The following is an 18,592-nucleotide window of genomic DNA, read 5'->3' as shown; positions in this document are numbered from 1 at the left end:
CTCCCAGATGTGCTGGACTATGTGCGGTATTAATAATGACTTGAACCATAGAGTCGGGGAGAAACCATGTGGCCTTTCCCTTCGTCAACCATCCTTGATCTGTCTGGACCCCTCCTTGTTCGGACCATTTCTTGATTTCTTCAGGAGTAGCATGTAACTGTATGTCTATGACATCTTGTGTAGGGTCCTTAACTGTCATACAAGTAGTCTGATCTTGAGTGAGTGTCGGTGTCGTGTTAACTGGAATGTCTGGAATCTGAGCTGTAAGCTTGGCTGTGCGATCTGCTAGATCGTTACCTTGGGAAATGATGTCAGTAACTTTCGTATGTGCCTTGCACTTCATGATAGCGATAGCTGTCGGTAAATGTATTGCATCTAACAGAGCTTGAATAAGGAGACCATGCTGAATCTTGGTTCCATGAGAAGTCATGAAACCTCTCTCCTGCCAGAGCACTCCAAAGTCGTGTACGACTCCGAATGCGTAACGTGAATCTGTATATATGTTTACTTTCAGGTCCTTGGCACGTATGCAGGCTTGGGTCAGAGCTACTAGCTCTGCTGCTTGAGCAGACAAGGTGTCAATACGATGTGTTTCTATAACTTCGGTATCAGTAGTCACTGCATACGCGGCTACTAGTTCTCCTGTATTTGCTCTCATACATGAACCATCCACATAAAGTGTCAGGTCAGGATCAGGTAATGCAATATCTGTCAAGTCTTGTCTTGGCTTTGTCATAGTGTTAACAACTTCCACACAGTCATGTGTGGCAGGATTTGAAGTAACTGACGGTAACAGTGTAGCAGGATTTAGAATGTTGCAGCGTCTGATTTCTATGTGTGGCTGGAACAGTGTCAGTTCATAACCTGTTAAACGTGCAATTGTCAAGTGCTGAGTCTGTGTTCGGTTTAAAAGAACTTCCACGGAGTGTGGAACTTGTACTGTCAGGGAGTGTCCTAACACTATGGAATCACTTTGTCTGATAGCTAGAGCTGTGGCTGCAACTGACTTGAGGCACGCAGGCAGAGCCTGGGCTACTGGATCTAATGTGCTCGAAAAATAAGCACAGGGCTTGTACTGTCCTGCTTGATCTTGCGTGAGAACAGATAATGCAGTACCATCACGTTCTGTGACAAAAAGTGTAAAAGGCTTACTTTAGTTGGGTGTTGCTAGAACAGGTGCTTGACATAAGGCTTTCTTTAATTCATTGAAAACAAGTGTATGTTCCTGGGTCCAAGGGAGGACAGTCGATACGGCTGCCTCCTGTGTCGTTAACTGTATCAGTGGCTTGGCTAGAAATGCATACTGAGGAATCCATTGTCTGCAGTAAGAAGTAAGGCCGATAAAAGCTCGTACCTCCTTCTGTGTCTTGGGCTGTGGAAGACTCGCTATTAACTGGATACGGTCAGGTGTCAACTGCCTACCCCACTTGGACAGTAAGTGTCCCAAGTAGACCACTTGCTGGACACAGAATTGTAATTTAGAAGGGGACACCTTGTGCCCCTGTTCGGCCAGAAAATACAGAACCATAAGTGACGCACGCTCGCAGTCACGTTCAGAACGGGCTGTGATCAGTAGATCATCGACATACTGGAGCAGGGCAGTGTCAGTTGGCATGCGGATATTGTCTAGTTGTCTCTTAAGTGCTTGACTGTAAATACTAGGACTTTCTGTAAAACCTTGAGGAGCTCGTGTGAATTTATAGCTCCTTCCATTTAAACAAAAACCGAAAAGGTACTGGCTGTCTGGATGAATGGGAACACTGAAAAATGCATTCTTGAGATCGATAACTGTGAAAAATGTAGCTTCAGAATCAATGGCTGTCAATAGGGAAGAAATATCTGGGACTACTGGATACTGAGGAATGATACATTTATTAAGCTCTCGAAGGTCAATCACTAATCGATATACTGGAGGTGCATTTGGATCAGTACGTTTCAGGACTGGAATGATAGGAGAATTACATACATTGGAGTCAGTTTCTACAACCACTCCTTGAGCAATAAGTTCATCAATAATTTTGGATAAGGCTGCTACAGCCTCAGGTGGCAATCTGTACTGTCTGATTCGTGGTAAAACTACACCTTGCTTGAGGGTCACACGATGGGGTGTGATATGCATACAACCTACATCAGTTGGACCTTGCGCCCATAAATGCTGTGGTACATTCAATAATCTTGGATCAAAATCACGTAATACATAGTGACCTTTAAAATCTCTCAAAAACAAACGGACCCCTTCTGGGGAGCAGCAAATAACTGCTCCTAATTCTTTTAATGTCTTGATGCCTAACAAATTTTCTGGACATGATTTCGTGAGTAACAAATCAGTGGTTCGGGACAAGGGACCAACTTCTAGAGTAATTGGTTTCGAAATTTCATTAACAATTGGCTTTCCTGAAAATCCAAGGGAAACATTTTTAGAGCCTGAGAGCGGAGCCCCTGGAACCTCGTCATGACTGATAGTAGTCCTACTTGCCCCTGTATCAATCAAAAACTTTCTGTCTTTCCCTAATACTTGACTGTGTACATAGGGACCCTCTTGATCTACAGGTATCTCGATGAGAGGCAAGCCTACCTCCCTCTCTAGGCTGTTTCATGAATACGGCTGATAATCTGGATACTCTGTCTGAGCATACTGGTACATCTGCTGTGTAACGTGCTGTGTTGCAGCTATAGGCTGCGGTGCTGGAACTGTCAGTTGTGCATTCTGTGGTGGCTGAGAAGTCTGTGAAACTTGTTCTTGTCTAGGCGGACGTGGTCTTTCTTTAGTCTTACCAGTAGCTATGTTGTGTTTCAGAACTGCACACTCGTTTATAAAATGACCTGGCTGTTTACAGTAATTGCATGTCCCTTTAACGGGAGCTGTAGGATGACTGGCTTGATTCGGACCCCTCTTCTGACTGTCTTGTGGAACAGATTGTGCAACTAATACTTTCATTTTTGTGTCTTTCATACGTCTCCTTTCGTGTTCTTGCTCTTCCCTGATTCTGTTCTGGTGATACTGGAGCATTTGTAACATTTGTGACGGAGTATTAGCTTGCCAGGTACTTTCGACTTTCAATACTCGATTTTTAACTAGTGGACTTGAATTCTCGACTAGTTTGGTAACAAAAAGATGAGGGTACGATTCACTACTTGTTTTCAGACCACTGTTAATAATAAAACATTTTTCAAATCTAGAATAAAAATCACTAGTGTCTTCATCCTGTTTCTGTTTACAAGCTGAGATTGCATCCCAATCTTCCTTTTTCGTGGCTAGTAACCTTGGCAAAACCTGTATCAATAACTCGGGCAATTCTTTAACTTTACCCCCAAGACCGGTACCTGGTACTCGTGATTTATCTTCAGCTTCTAGAGCTGCCCAATCAATCTTTTTCTCTCCCACCTCCCATTCTTTTTCCTTGAGTTTTTCATATACCCCTGCGGGCAACAGGACCTTTAACATTTTAATGATATCAGGATAAGTGTATTCTCCCATACGGAGCATGTCTTTTAATTCTCGATGGAACCCTGCTGGATCTTTGTCGTGACAGGGAATTAACTTTTTCATCTCTAAGAGTTCCATCTTTGTGATAGGGGTGTAGACAAATACTCGTTCTAGTTCACCACCCGCTGTCCTAACTGGGTGTACTTCTCGTAACGGATGCTGTCTATCTATGTAAAATGATTTACTTTCTGGAGGTGAGACATGAACAAAATGCGGATTCAAAAACGTTCGATATTTGTGGCGCTGTTCTAGAATGATACTAATTAAATCGGTACCTAGACCTCTCCATTTATACTGGAGTAACTCGTTCAGAACATCATGTAACGGACCTGGATCAGAATGCTGTCCCTCATACAGTGTAATGAGGTGCTGGATCATATACATACCCACCAGTCGCTGCTCGGCTGGGGGCAGTTTCAGAAACATTTGTGCCACTATTTCGTCTGGAAAAGTGGTAGAATCAGTAGTCCACCGGACTGCTGATCGGACTAATTCTTGTTCATGCATGGTACTAAGTTCACTATAACCGATTCGCGATTTCAGAATATGATCGGTAGCTTGAAATACTTGTTCAAGAGAACCTTGTTCTGGTGCTGGAGGAGGGAAAACTTTCTTGTATTCTAGGCATGAATGTCGGTCGGGAAGTCTAGTTCTACCTACATACGCTATTCTGGAGGGATTCTCGTCGTCTACCTCTTCAGTAGAAGAGTTGTCTTCTTTCTCGGTTACTTGTGCTGCTTCTCGTTTCTCGTGTATCTTTATTATTTCCTTACGGATTTTCTTGTACATACTGTCTATACAGTTCTGTGTCTTGTGTCTTCCCTCGGCTATATGGTCACTCCACCTGGTCAGAACTTTCATTTCTTCCGGATCTTTATCCGGATAATCTTGTTCTCTTATTAAACAATTTATTAGAAACTTTAAAAGCATGAGTTGAATCTCGACTTTTCTTTGAATCATGGCGTCGCCAATACTTTCTGGATCTGCTCCTGTACGGATGAAACGATATATTCTGTCTAGATAACCTTTCATATTCGGTAGGGTGTCCAAATATTCGGTCACCCGTCTTACACGCAATGAATACAGGACCATATCATCATCGCCTGGGACTGGATCATAACGGCATTCGGTAAGGGCTCGCTTGATATCTGCGACTGACTGAAGTTTGGGCGAACGCTGTAACGCTCGTGCATGTAGCTCGAGTAACGTGATACGTCTGGGTTGAGGTGGGGTTCCAGGAGGACTTCCCCCCGTGGCCCCTAGACTAGAATCGTCTATGGGTATCGTTCCTGCTGGGAGAGTGACTGATGTAGCGGGTACATGTACTGTAAGCTGGACCGGCGGTACCGTAACAGGTACTGTAACGGGTGCCCCGGTGACAGGAGGAACAGGAATTACATTATTTACGGGAGCTGGCGGAACAGGATTTGCATACGCTGGGACTGTGTCGTCCAAATAGGACGAGAGAAAAATATCAGCTGCGGTCGGTTTGTGACGTAGCTTAATCGGAACCAAGGGCGGCGGAAAATTACATGGTGCTTCCGGGGTTGCTCTCGGCAAGCCCTCGGCCAGAAGAGGATACATACCCTTAATAAGGGCATTTCTCTGTCTGTCTGACTGTTTGGCTTTAACTCGTTCTCCTACTTCGATTAATTCCCTTTCTTGGGCTCTTTCCGAGGATTCTCTACTTAATTCTGTTTTTCTGATTTCTTTTTCCGTTCTTCTATGAGATTCTTTGCGCCATAACTCGATGGCATCTTTCTGGGACTGTCTGGATTTCTTTTTCCATAATGCTTCTTCTACTCGCATGATGCACTCGGCATCCCACGTACCTGATGTGGGCCATCTATATTTCTCTTCTAATTCCTTGGTGTACTCCACCCATAAGTCTAGATATAATATGGCACTTAAGCCATGCTTATGATACATAAAATGACCTGGACTGTCCCTAGGCGGGACAGGAACTGCTTCCTCTAATAACCCTTTTCTGGTTTTTAACTGACGTAACTTGGAGAATAGAGGCATTGTCTAGGCTGGAATCTGGACACAATACAATACACGATAAACACAATAATGACTGGAAAAACAAATCATTCATACCACGACATTGAAAACACATTAAACGACATTTAAAATAACAGTTCGGACAGAATATTACCTGATATACTGAGAACAGAACACATGAATTTCTCGAGAACGGAACTTACTAGAATGACTAGATGCACTGCTAAAACAGTACGAAACTTACCGGTCCCATAAAGAGACACGTCAGGACCCGCATCCACCTAGGTGAACACTTCGTGTTGGATCTGTGTACCCAAACCCACGGAACAGAGACAAATTAATTGACCCTGTCTAGATACTACCCCAGCAACGGTACTCACCGGGCAGCAAGAACGGAAGGCCTCGGACTGGACTGGACTGCTACGACGACGGACTACGAACTTCGGACTTCAGTTACAGGTGGGCCTCCGGATACCTCGGACCTTGGACTCTCGGCTTGGGCTCTGGTCGGGACTCGCCGCGTTCCTCACCGCCTCGTCTGGATGCTGGACCGCAACCTCCGTCTCCTCCGTGGGCCTGAGGGATACTTGAAGCAGAAATATCTGCACGTGCACGGTATGGTTCCGTCACGGCTGCAGAGGATCAGGGGGCCTGCGTGGCTTTGCCGGCGCGTGGGGAAAGGGCAAGTCCCTATTCGGGCGCCATTATGTGGTAAATAAATAATTAATTACCGGTACTATTTTTCATATAATCAATAAAACAGGTAGCTCAATAAATAAGAGTCAGGATTCGAGGTATCTTGAGTCGACAGGCTTTAATCAGGCATAAGGACAGGAACAGGACAGCCTGCAATAGTACGGGATGGCAACTGCCAGGGAAGGGACATCGGGGCTGGGCTTGGACAATTGGCGAATTGGCAACTTTTAATATGGGTGCACAATATATATACTTAAACAAATACATTACATTCAATACAGTAGGCGTAGCAGTAGGCGTGACTCGTAGCAGTCGCGAAAGATAAGGGCAAAATGATGTAACAAGAAGGCGTGTACAGGGCATATACATAGACATGTGATGTAAACGTAACAGAAGTGTCATAAACGGGGCGGAAACATGGAGGGGGCTACCTGAGCAGCTGGGACCTTTAACCTAGTGGTGCGCGCAAACGGGCAATGACGTGTTACCAGGGAGAACTGGGGGCTATGGCTTCTGCGCTAGAAGAGGAGACTAAAGTCTGGAGTGTCAGAGCGACATGTACCCAAGACATATCTGGTATCTGGTGTTTGGAGTACATATTGATAGAATCCAAAAGTTATCAGGGCAAAGGCTACTAGACACTAAGACTGGTGCGTGCATAATTCTACATGTATTGCGTGTGCTAGGAATATTCTATGAATATTAATACAGTATTTCTCTTACATGGAGACATAAAGGCTAGACCATGACAGAAACTATTGATGTGGTGCAGTAGCTTAGGAATGCAGAGAAGGAGGGCTGGACTGATAACTAGAATCATAACATACTCTTGGCAGACTGGCAGGCAGAGCCAGGCCGAGCCGGGCACTGTGAGGCATGAAAGTAAGCTAGGGGTCAGGGATGCAGGTGGGGGCTGTATCGCTCCTCGGAGGGGGTTGAGGAGACAGGAGCTGAATCTGGTGTCCGGGCCCTTTTGAGGCCTAGAAACGGGGACAATTCAATGAGTTAACGTGCACACTGTAAAATGTAGCAACGTAGGTTTACATAAGCCTAATATTCGTTGCTTTCACGAGAACTGGAAACTGGCATACTAGAGATGGACACAACTGTAATTGCGTCTTTAATCGATCAGAGGGGAATACATGCATATCGATCATGCACATATAGCATAAGATGGGGAACACGTAGGCACATACAACATGGCAAAATTTACTTTTCCACAGTATAATCCCCATGCTATCAGACCTGGGTATGTGAGTGTTGTGGACCATCTTGAATGTACTCCGATGAGTCTGCTTGTCATGTTCAACCAATCCTGCGTCTTAGCTATAACATGTGATCTGTACCTTGAAAAAATCTCTTATTCAAACATTCATAACCCCATTGCTTAGTGAATTTGAATGCTTGTCATCATATAACAATTGTCATCACTCTTGTTAGAAGCGGCTGTCTCTAGTTGGCAGAGGTATATACTTCTGACAAATAGGGACACACCTTTTCTAGTCAGGGCAAGGGGATCACACACTTAGATAACCCCTGCTCACCCCCTTGGTAGCTTGGCAAAGCAGACATGCTTATCTCAGAGGCAGTGCGTTAATCATTTATGACCACATACAGTAATAAAGTGAATAACTACAAATGGACACGACACAGTAGTATTATAAAAATAAGGATTTTTATATAAGGCTTAGCACAAGACCAAATAACGACAAAAATATACCACAATCTTAATAAATACTCTTGGAAGAAAAAATAATAGTTCAAGCGTAGTTTCTTCTTAGCACAAAGTCTTTAGTAACAAAAGCAACTCTTCTTCTTTAAATCAAAGTTCTTGGCAACAATGTAACCCACACGGGAGTCACACGACGTCGAGGCAAAGTTAATCCAAAGGTTCGGCGTCGACCGCGAGGAGCGCTACGTCGAGCCCGGAGTCGCACAGACCCCCACAACACAGTACTTGGAAAAGTGAAGCACTCGATGATCAGCGGCGTCGAGATGTCCGGCGTCGCGTCTTCGGCGTCGATCGGGCCTCGGAGTCGGGGCGATCTGCAGCGGCGTCGATCGAAGTCAGGCGGGAGCAGCGCTCACGAGATGAAGCAGGATACGGCGTCGTCGATGTCGATGTTGCAAGAGTGAGCAGCGCTCACGGCGTCGAGAGGGCTCGAAGTCGATGCGATCAGCAGCGGTGCAGACACGGGGTCGCTTGGAGCTGGAGCCGAACTCGCTACTCACTGGCGTTGCTACTGGCGTCGATCGGGCCCGGCGGCCGGCGTCGAGATTGCTGGATTCTTTCAGAGGTGCTGGATTCACAAGTTCCAGCAAACAGCACTTTAAGCAGATGAAGTCCTTTAGCCCTGTGACTTCAACAGGAGACTGGCACTCTTCCAGCCCTTGGAGATTTTCCTAGCAAAGATTGAGAGTACACACACAGTTCCTCTCTCCTGGTTCCTTGGCAAAAATAAAGAAGCAATGCAGGATTCCCCCAACAAACAGCACTCTGGCAGAAGGGGTAGGCAGTCCTTAGATCAGCAGGCTTCTTGTCCTTGGTTCAGGTTTCCTTGTCAGAAGTGATCTAAATTCTTGGTTCAGGGGTCCTTCTCTTATACCCCTTTTTGGCTTTGATCCCTTTGTCCATGCAGGGGAATTTCCCCCCATCCTGGGTTTGTTGTGGGTGTTGCCAGGCCGAAGCACCTGGCCTATTCACTGTGCAGGGCAGAGTCTTCAGCCGCCCAGCAGGAGCGGAGCCAGCATTGTCACTGGCAGGGTAGGGCCATCCGCTGCCCGGCAGGAGGTGGGGCCAGGAAAGTCCCTGGCAGGCACAGAGTCATCAGTCGCCTGGCAGGGGGGCGGAGCCAGCATTGTATCAGGCAGGGCAGGCTATCAGGAGCTACTCTTCCCCTACTCTCAATGCAAATGCCCCACTCATCCCATACTGACTCATTCAGACCTCTGGAGCCACCCAGCTCCTGTCACACGCACACCAGAACCAGCAGAGACCGGTAGACAGTTAGACAAGAAAATAGCTACTTTCTAAAAGTGCTATTTTCAAACACAGAGTCCAAAAACCATCCACCCAAACGGATGCGTTATTAAACCCTGAGTTCAGGGATACCAAACTCGACATTGCACCATGCTCCCCGAGCCCGCTAGGATTATAGCATTAATAATCCTGGCAGCCCATTCTAACTTATGGAGAGCAGGTTACCTTACAATAGTGAAAAACGAATATGGCTGTAATTCACTATTAGGACATGCCAACCTTGTCAGGCTTGTCCTACCTTATGCTTACAATGCACCCTGCCCGTGGGCCTACCATAGGGGTGACTAACATGAAGTTAAGGGAAGGTTTAGGGACTGGCAAGTAGGTGTACTTGCGCAGTCTGCGTGACAGTACCAGACTGCACGTGGTCTAGCAATGGCAGACCTTCAGACATATTTTACCAGGCTGCTTCTGTGGGTGGCACAACACGTGCTGCAAGCCCACTAGCAGCATTTGTATTTACAAGCCCTGGCACTCTTGGTGCACTCTACTAGGGACTGACAGTAAACCAAATAAGCCAAACATGGAATTCAATCAATACAGCAATTTCACATAGGGAGCACTTGCACTGTGGCACTGATCAGCAGTGGCACAGTGCCCAAAGCATTTACCAGCAAAAACATCGTAAACAGAGGAGGCAAACAGAAAAAATGGAGGAGAGACTCATGCCAATGATGCCAGGTCTAACACGTGTCCCCTCCAGCTGAAATGTGGGGAGAACTACCCTTACCCTAGGGAGTCCTCATCACTAAGGCGGAAAAATCTGGACAGACCATCAGCATTGGCGTGATCTGTGCCAGGGCGCTGTTCCACCGTGAAGTCCATCCCCTGTAGGGAAATGGACCACCTCAACAGCTTTGGATTCTCACCCCTCATCTGCATCAACCATCTGAGGGGCCTGTGGTCTGTCTGAACCCGGAAGTGAGTCCCAAACAGGTAGGGTCTTAGCTTCTTCAGCGCCCAGACCACAGCAAATGCTTCTCTCTCTATCGCACTCCACCTCTGTTCCCTGGGAAGTAACCTCCTACTGATTAAGGCTACAGGTAAGTCTCGGCCCTCTTCATTCACCTGAGCTAGAACAGCCCCCACGCCATGCTCTGAAGCGTCCGTCTGGACAACAAATTCTTTAGAAAAGTCGGGTGCCTGGAGTATGGGTGCTGTGCACATTGCAGTTTTCAGGGTGTCAAAGGCCGTCTGACAGGCGTCAGTCCAGATCACAAGTCGTGGCTGCTTCCTGGAAGTCAGCGAAGTCAAGGGGTGCACAATGTTACCATAATCCTTGACGAACCTCCTGTAATAACCCGTGAGACCCAAGAAGGCTCTCACCTGAGTCTGGGTTTTGGGCGGTGCCCATGCCAGGATGGTATCAATCTTGGGTTGCAGGGGGGCCACCTTGCCGCTCCCTACTTGGTGCCCCAAGTACACCACTGAACCCTGCCCAATCTGGCACTTACTGGCTTTGATTGTGAGGCCTGCTCTGCGCAGGGCCAACAACACTTCCTGGAGGTGGCGCAAGTGTTCCTCCCAGCTGGCGCTGAACACTGCGATGTCGTCCAGGTAGGCGGCACTGAAATCCTCCAGTCCAGCCAAGACCTGGTTGACCAACCTCTGGAAGGTGGCAGGGGCATTCTTCATCCCAAAGGGCATAACCCGGAACTGGTAGTGCCCATCTGGTGTGGAGAATGCTGACCTCTCTTTTGCCCCATCAGTCAAGGCGATCTGCCAGTACCCAGACGTTAGATCAAACGTACTAAGGTACCGGGCAGCCCCCAACCGATCTATGAGCTCATCAGCTTTGGGGATGGGGTGCGCGTCAGTCTTGGTGACTGAATTGAGTCCTCGGTAATCCACACAGAACCGAAGTTCCGGTGAAGCACCAGGCGCTGCAGCCTTTGGGACCAAGACCACTGGGCTGGCCCAAGGACTGCTAGAGGACTCAACCACCCCTAAGGCAAACATTTTGGAGACCTCCTCCTTGATGTATGCTCTGACCTTGTCAGTCACTCTGTAAGCCTTGTGCTTCACAGGAGTGCTGTCCCCGGTGACCACACCATGGGCACACCACTGAGTGACACCAGGAATCAAGGAAAACAGATCAGGGAATTGTCCCAACAGTTGGCGACAATCCTGCTGCTGTTCAGGGGTCAGGGTGTCAGAGAGGACAACACCATCCACTGACCCATCTTGCTCTTTTGCATACAGGAGGTCAGGAAGAGGCTCACTCTCCTCCTCCATTCCAGCATCTGTAGCTAGGAGCATGCCCACTTCGGACCTTTCTAAGTGGGGCTTTAACCGGTTGACATGCAGGACCCTCAAGGGGTTCCTGGGAGATTTCAAGTCCACCAAGTAGGTGACATCGCTCTTCTTCTCCACAACCTTAAACGGTCCAGTCCACCTGTCCTTGAGCGCACAAGGTTCCACAGGGGACATGACCCAAACTTCTTGACCAGGCTGAAGTTCGACCAGAGTGGCATTCCGGTCGTACCACCACTTCATCTCTTCCTGGCTGGCCTCCAGATTTGCCTGAGCCAGATCTCTGAAGCGCCTAGTCTGGTTCCTAAAGGCCAGCATGTAACTGTATACATCCTGGGGAGGTTTCCTGGGAGATTGCTCCCAGCCTTCTTTGACCAGACTCAAAGGTCCTCTTACCGGGTGACCATACAAAAGCTCAAAGGGGCTGAACCCTAGAGACTTCTGTGGCACCTCACGGTAAGCAAACAGTAGGCATGGCAAGAGGACGTCCCATTTCCGCCTCATTGGTTCTTCAAGACCCATGATCATGCCTTTAAGGGTCCGGTTGAATCTCTCAACCAGCCCATTTCCTTGAGGGTGGTAAGGAGTGGTGAACTTGTAGGTTACACCACACTCCGTCCACAGAGACTTCATATAGTTGGAAATGAAGTTGGTGCCCCGGTCTGACACCACCTCTCTGGGGAACCCCATTCGGGAGAAAACACCCATCAGTGCCCGTCCCACCACGGGGGCCGTCACTGTTCTGAGAGGGATGGCTTCCGGGTACCGTGTGGCATGGTCCACCAAGACCAGGATGAACCTGTTGCCCAGGGCTGTCTTGGGGTCCAGGGGCCAAACAATGTCAATCCCCACCCGGTCAAAGGGGGTACTGACCACGGGAAAAGGTTGGAGGGGAGCCTTCTGCTTCCGCCCGCTTTTCCCACTTGCCTGGCAAGTTTGACAGGTCTTGCAATGGATATCTGTATCCCTTCTCATCTGAGGCCAATAAAAATGGGTGACAAGCCTGTCATAGGTCTTGTCCTGCCCCAGATGTCCAGCTAAAGGAACGTCATGAGCCAAACCCAGTAGGAAGGCTCTGAAGCGCTGGGGTACCACCAGCACACGGGCTGACCCAGGCTCAGCAGCCTTAGGCTCGCTATACAGGAGGTCGTTCTCCCAGTAAACAAAATGTGACCCTGACTGATCACCTGAGGTTTGGGCTGAGGCCTGTTGCCTCATACCCACAAGAGAAGGGCACACTTTCTGTTCTGCACAGAATTCCTCCCTGGAGGGACCACCAACCTGCTGCCAGTGGGTCAGCTCGGGCAGGTCTCCCAGTTCAGCAACTTGTTCACCTGTGGGTTCCAGGGCATACCCCTCAAGGTCTGCCTCCTCCTGGACCACGGGAACTACGGGGGACGGTTTCCCGCGCCCCCTGCCTCTTCTCTTCACAGCTGGGTCCTGGGCCATACTTTCAGGCTCCAGAACCCCATCAACACTCTTACTTGCTGTCATGGATCGAGTGGTTGCACACACCCACTCTGGCACACCCAACATTTTCAAATGTGTCTCCCTCTCCACCTTAGCCCAAGGGGAGTCTTCCAAATCATTGCCCAGGAGACAATCAACAGGCATGGCGGGCCTTACAGCAACTTGAAGAGTACCTGAAACTCCCCCCCATTCAAAGGAAACTTGAGCTACCTCACACTCTCTCTGGGAGTTGTCAGCAGCTATCACAGGGTAGAATGCGTGGGGAACAACCTGCTCTCTGGACACCAAGTGACACTTGACAGCTGTCACACACGCTCCAGTGTCTCTGAGAGCTTCCACTCTATGGCCATTAATGGTCACCCACTGCCTATATTTCTTAGTGTTACTAGGCAGAGGGGGTGGAGGGACCAATTCCATGTCTCCTAGAGAGACCAGGGACATCTCTGCGGGACCCTCCCCACCATGGGCAACCATCTCCTCCCCTCCCAGGGCTACACTCGCCAACTGACGGGGAGCTGCACGTGGTGGTGCAGTAGAGTTCTTCAAGGGACACTGAGGATCATAAAAACGGTGTCCCACCTGCTTACAAGCGAAGCAGGTCATTGGGCCCCTACGAACAGGTTTACCTGTCGGGGCCTCTGATTTCTTATCGGGGGGAGGCTGGGAACCCTTCCCTTGGTTCCCTTGGGGATTACTTTGGGGCCCTTTCTGGAACTCCCTCTGTTTACCTTTGTCCCCCCCACTCTTCTGCTGGGGACCCTGCCCACCTTTGGCTGAGTCTCCCACTGGACCCTTGTGGACCCTGGTACTGACCCAGCGGTCCGCCTCCTTAGCAAGTTTTCTAGGGTTAGATATCTTGCTATCAATAAGGTGCTGGCGCAGCTCTGGAAAACAGTTATTAGACAAGTGCTCCCAAGCAAACAAATCATAAAGAGCATCATAACTTTCCACTTTGCTGCCCTTTACCCAACCATCCATGGCTCTGCAAAAATATGACACATATTCCACCCACGTCGTACCAGGCAACTTCTTACATTCTCTAAAGGCCTGTCTGTACTTTTCTGGGGTTAGGCCATACCTTAACATTAAAGCATCTTTCATATGAGCATAAGACATCCTATCCTCAACAGGCATGTCTAACAGGGTATCTCTTCCCTCATTCACAAAGCGACCCCACAACCCCGCTCCCCAATCCTTCTCAGGGACCCGGTGGGCCAACAATGCTAACTCATATGCTTTAAACCATTGACCAATATCCTCATTCTTCTGAAAACCTTTGATCACATCTTTAGGAAAATAAAACCTACTTTCTGCAGGCACAGATGGGACGCTGCCACCAGAGGGATTCAATTCTAACTCTTTAGCTTTGAGCTCCAACTCCCTCAACTTGGTATCATGCTCCAAAGCTAACTTTTCCCTTTCAAACTCCATCCTTTTGATCTCCAGATCAGCTTCTCTCCTGCCTCTTGCATTCTCTATCTCCAACTGCCCACTTATCTTAAGTTTTGCCATTTCCATGTTGTAAGCTCGCTCTTTCTCCCTTTCTTCTCTTTCTTCAGGAGAAAGACCCTTGGAGGAAACACTGCTGCCAGGAGAGGACACATGACCATTCACTGGTACTTCCTCCTCCCCTTCCCCTGGCGGTACCACCACCGCATCAGAGGGATCTCTGGATTCCAACCAGGCCTCCAAAGCTTTGAGATATTCCTCCTTCGCTGAGATGCTTTTGGTAGGGACTTTACATTTCTTGCAAAAGGATTTCAGCTCCCTTAATTTGTAATCCTTTATCTTACTCCTATCAAATTCCTCCACAACAACAGGGGCAGTGACTCCGGCATCACTCATGGTCAAAACTGGCAGTTTAAAAAATCAAGCTTCAGGAAAGCGGAGAACAAAAAATAGAATATCCAACCAAGTAGATTGTGGCTGCGCTATGGTCTGCTTTCACTATGTAGCGCACACTAATCACTGCACATGGGTCATAAATGCAAAGTTCAAATCCTCACCGCTGACCCACCAATGTTAGAAGCGGCTGTCTCTAGTTGGCAGAGGTATATACTTCTGACAAATAGGGACACACCTTTTCTAGTCAGGGCAAGGGGATCACACACTTAGATAACCCCTGCTCACCCCCTTGGTAGCTTGGCAAAGCAGAAAGGCTTATCTCAGAGGCAGTGCGTTAAGCATTTATGACCACATACAGTAATAAAGTGAATACACTACAAATGGACACGACACAGTAGTATTATAAAAGTAAGGATTTTTATATAAGGCTTAGCACAAGACCAAATAACGACAAAAATATACCACAATCTTAATAAATACTCTTGGAAGAAAAAATAATAGTTCAAGCGTAGTTTCTTCTTAGCACAAAGTCTTTAGTAACAAAAGCAACTCTTCTTCTTTAAATCAAAGTTCTTGGCAACAATGTAACCCACACGGGAGTCACACGACGTCGAGGCAAAGTTAATCCAAAGGTTCGGCGTCGACCGCGAGGAGCGCTACGTCGAGCCCGGAGTCGCACAGACCCCCACAACACAGTACCTTGGAAAAGTGAAGCACTCGATGATCAGCGGCGTCGAGATGTCCGGCGTCGCGTCTTCGGCGTCGATCGGGCCTCGGAGTCGGGGCGATCTGCAGCGGCGTCGACCGAAGTCAGGCGGGAGCAGCGCTCACGAGATGAAGCAGGATACGGCGTCGTCGATGTCGATGTTGCAAGAGTGAGCAGCGCTCACGGCGTCGAGAGAGCTCGAAGTCGATGCGATCAGCAGCGGTGCAGACACGGGGTCACTTGGAGCTGGAGCCGAACTCGCTACTCACTGGCGTCGCTACTGGCGTCGATCGGGCCCGGCGGCCGGCGTCGAGATTGCTGGATTCTTTCAGAGGTGCTGGATTCACAAGTTCCAGCAAACAGCACTTTAAGCAGATGAAGTCCTTTAGCCCTGTGACTTCAACAGGAGACTGGCACTCTTCAAGCCCTTGGAGATTTTCTTAGCAAAGATTGAGAGTACACACACAGTTCCTCTCTCCTGGTTCCTTGGCAAAAATAAAGAAGCAATGCAGGATTCCCCCAACAAACAGCACTCTGGCAGAAGGGGTAGGCAGTCCTTAGATCAGCAGGCTTCTTGTCCTTGGTTCAGGTTTCCTTGTCAGAAGTGATCTAAATTCTTGGTTATGGGGTCCTTCTCTTATACCCCTTTTTGGCTTTGATCCCTTTGTCCATGCAGGGGAATTTCCCCCCATCCTGGGTTTGTTGTGGGTGTTGCCAGGCCGAAGCACCTGGCCTATTCACTGTGCAGGGCAGAGTCTTCAGCCGCCCAGCAGGAGCGGAGCCAGCATTGTCACTGGCAGGGCAGGGCCATCCGCTGCCCGGCAGGAGGTGGGGCCAGGAAAGTCCCTGGCAGGCACAGAGTCATCAGTCGCCTGGCAGGGGGGCGGAGCCAGCATTGTATCAGGCAGGGCAGGCTATCAGGAGCTTCTCTTCCCCTACTCTCAATGCAAATGCCCCACTCATCCCATACTGACTCATTCAGACCTCTGGAGCCACCCAGCTCCTGTCACACGCACACCAGAACCAGCAGAGACCGGTAGACAGTTAGACAAGAAAATAGCTACTTTCTAAAAGTGCTATTTTCAAACACAGAGTCCAAAAACCATCCACCCAAACGGATGCGTTATTAAACCCTGAGTTCAGGGATACCAAACTCGACATTGCACCATGCTCCCCGAGCCCGCTAGGATTATAGCATTAATAATCCTGGCAGCCCATTCTAACTTATGGAGAGCAGGTTACCTTACAATAGTGAAAAACGAATATGGCTGTAATTCACTATTAGGACATGCCAACCTTGTCAGGCTTGTCCTACCTTATGCTTACAATGCACCCTGCCCGTGGGCCTACCATAGGGGTGACTAACATGAAGTTAAGGGAAGGTTTAGGGACTGGCAAGTAGGTGTACTTGCGCAGTCTGCGTGACAGTACCAGACTGCACGTGGTCTAGCAATGGCAGACCTTCAGACATATTTTACCAGGCTGCTTCTGTGGGTGGCACAACACGTGCTGCAAGCCCACTAGCAGCATTTGTATTTACAAGCCCTGGCACTCTTGGTGCACTCTACTAGGGACTGCCAGTAAACCAAATAAGCCAAACATGGAATTCAATCAATACAGCAATTTCACATAGGGAGCACTTGCACTGTGGCACTGATCAGCAGTGGCACAGTGCCCAAAGCATTTACCAGCAAAAACATCGTAAACAGAGGAGGCAAACAGAAAAAATGGAGGAGAGACTCATGCCAATGATGCCAGGTCTAACAACTCTGTTAACAATTTCCAACATCTGCAATACGATTCCTGTTAAATAAACATTTTACACTCTATAATCTTTCGATAACATATGATCATCCTTCTCAATTTCTGATTTTATTATTTCAGAACCAATTTAGCATGCATGCTGCTCTGATGTGTGATTAAACTGCTGTCAATTTTGAATTTCTTAGCAACTCCTCATGGAATGTCATATGTGGTTGATAGCTACTTCTGCTTGTTAATTCAATTTTTGTGAATATTAATGCATTCTAGGTGATTTTAATGTGGAGAACCTGGTATTTTTGTGGTGGTGTCTCAATGAATTTACATGTAACACGACATGTCATACCTATCATTTAATCCAATCGGCATCATGGTGTTCAGTCTTTTGATCCAGTATAGTTCTCGTTGTAGTAATCTCTGTTCATTGTCTATGCCAGGTCGAATGTCCACCTTTTCAATGATTAAAAACCTGATTTGTGAGATGGTGTGTTTTGCATCTCTCCAAAGTGTGACCAGTGGGGAGGACAAATTTAGATTGCGGATTCTACTCTTGTGTTCTGTGAGCCTAATTTTCAGTTTGCGTTTGTTTTTACCGACGTACATCTTTCCACACGGACATTTAATTGCGTAAACCACGTTCAATGAGTTACAGTCGCTCGAATGTTTGAGTTTAATCTGTTTTCCTGTGGTAGGGTGTGTAAATGCATTTCCTGTTATTACATTGTTACAATGCGTGCAGTTTTGACATCGTACTGTGCCTTTGTACGTTAATATCTGTTGGGTTGCCTGTTTCCGTGGTTTGTTCAATATTTGCCTCAGATTTCGTCCTCTTGTATAAGCATGCATTGGTCGGTCTCTGAATATGTCATTGAACTCACTTTCTGAAGACAATAGTTCCCATCTCTTGTCGCTTATATTTCGAATTGCCTTAGATTGTGTTGTATATTTAGTGACAAAAAACATTCTATCACTAGTTGTTTTGGTTTTGGGTGTTAATAGTACTTGTCTATCCATCTTTATAATTTTGTCCATATGTATTTGTATTTCTTCTTTCGGATAACCTCTGTCTACATATTTTTGTGCTTGTTCTTGTAGCTTTATGAGACATGTCTTTGGATTTGTACATATCCTCTTAATGCTGATGAACTGTGAAAGTGGGAGGTTCTTCACTAAACTCCTAGGATGAAAGCTTGTGTACATTAGTGCATTGTTGTGATCTGTGGGTTTAGAATACAATTCAGTCTCAAATCCGGTTGTTGTCTTATTTATCCTGACATCCAAAAAATCCATTACTTTATTGTCAATTTTATAGCTAAATTGTATCATCGGA

At 47.6% G+C, this 18,592-nt stretch overlaps 1 protein-coding gene across 3 annotated transcripts in view; it reads left to right on the top strand.

Annotated features, from left to right (window-relative positions):
- LOC144791743 (zinc metalloproteinase-disintegrin-like lachestatin-1) overlaps positions 1 to 18,592 on the top strand; it is a 4,387,327-nt gene that overhangs the window by 1,310,233 nt on the left and 3,058,502 nt on the right. The gene's annotated exons all lie outside the window — the stretch shown is intronic.

The sequence above is a fragment of the Lissotriton helveticus genome, chromosome 11, assembly GCF_964261635.1.
Source record: "Lissotriton helveticus chromosome 11, aLisHel1.1, whole genome shotgun sequence".
NCBI lineage: Eukaryota > Metazoa > Chordata > Amphibia > Caudata > Salamandridae > Lissotriton > Lissotriton helveticus.
The sequence above is the reverse complement of the archived record's forward strand: the minus strand, read 5'-3'. Positions and strand labels throughout refer to the sequence as shown.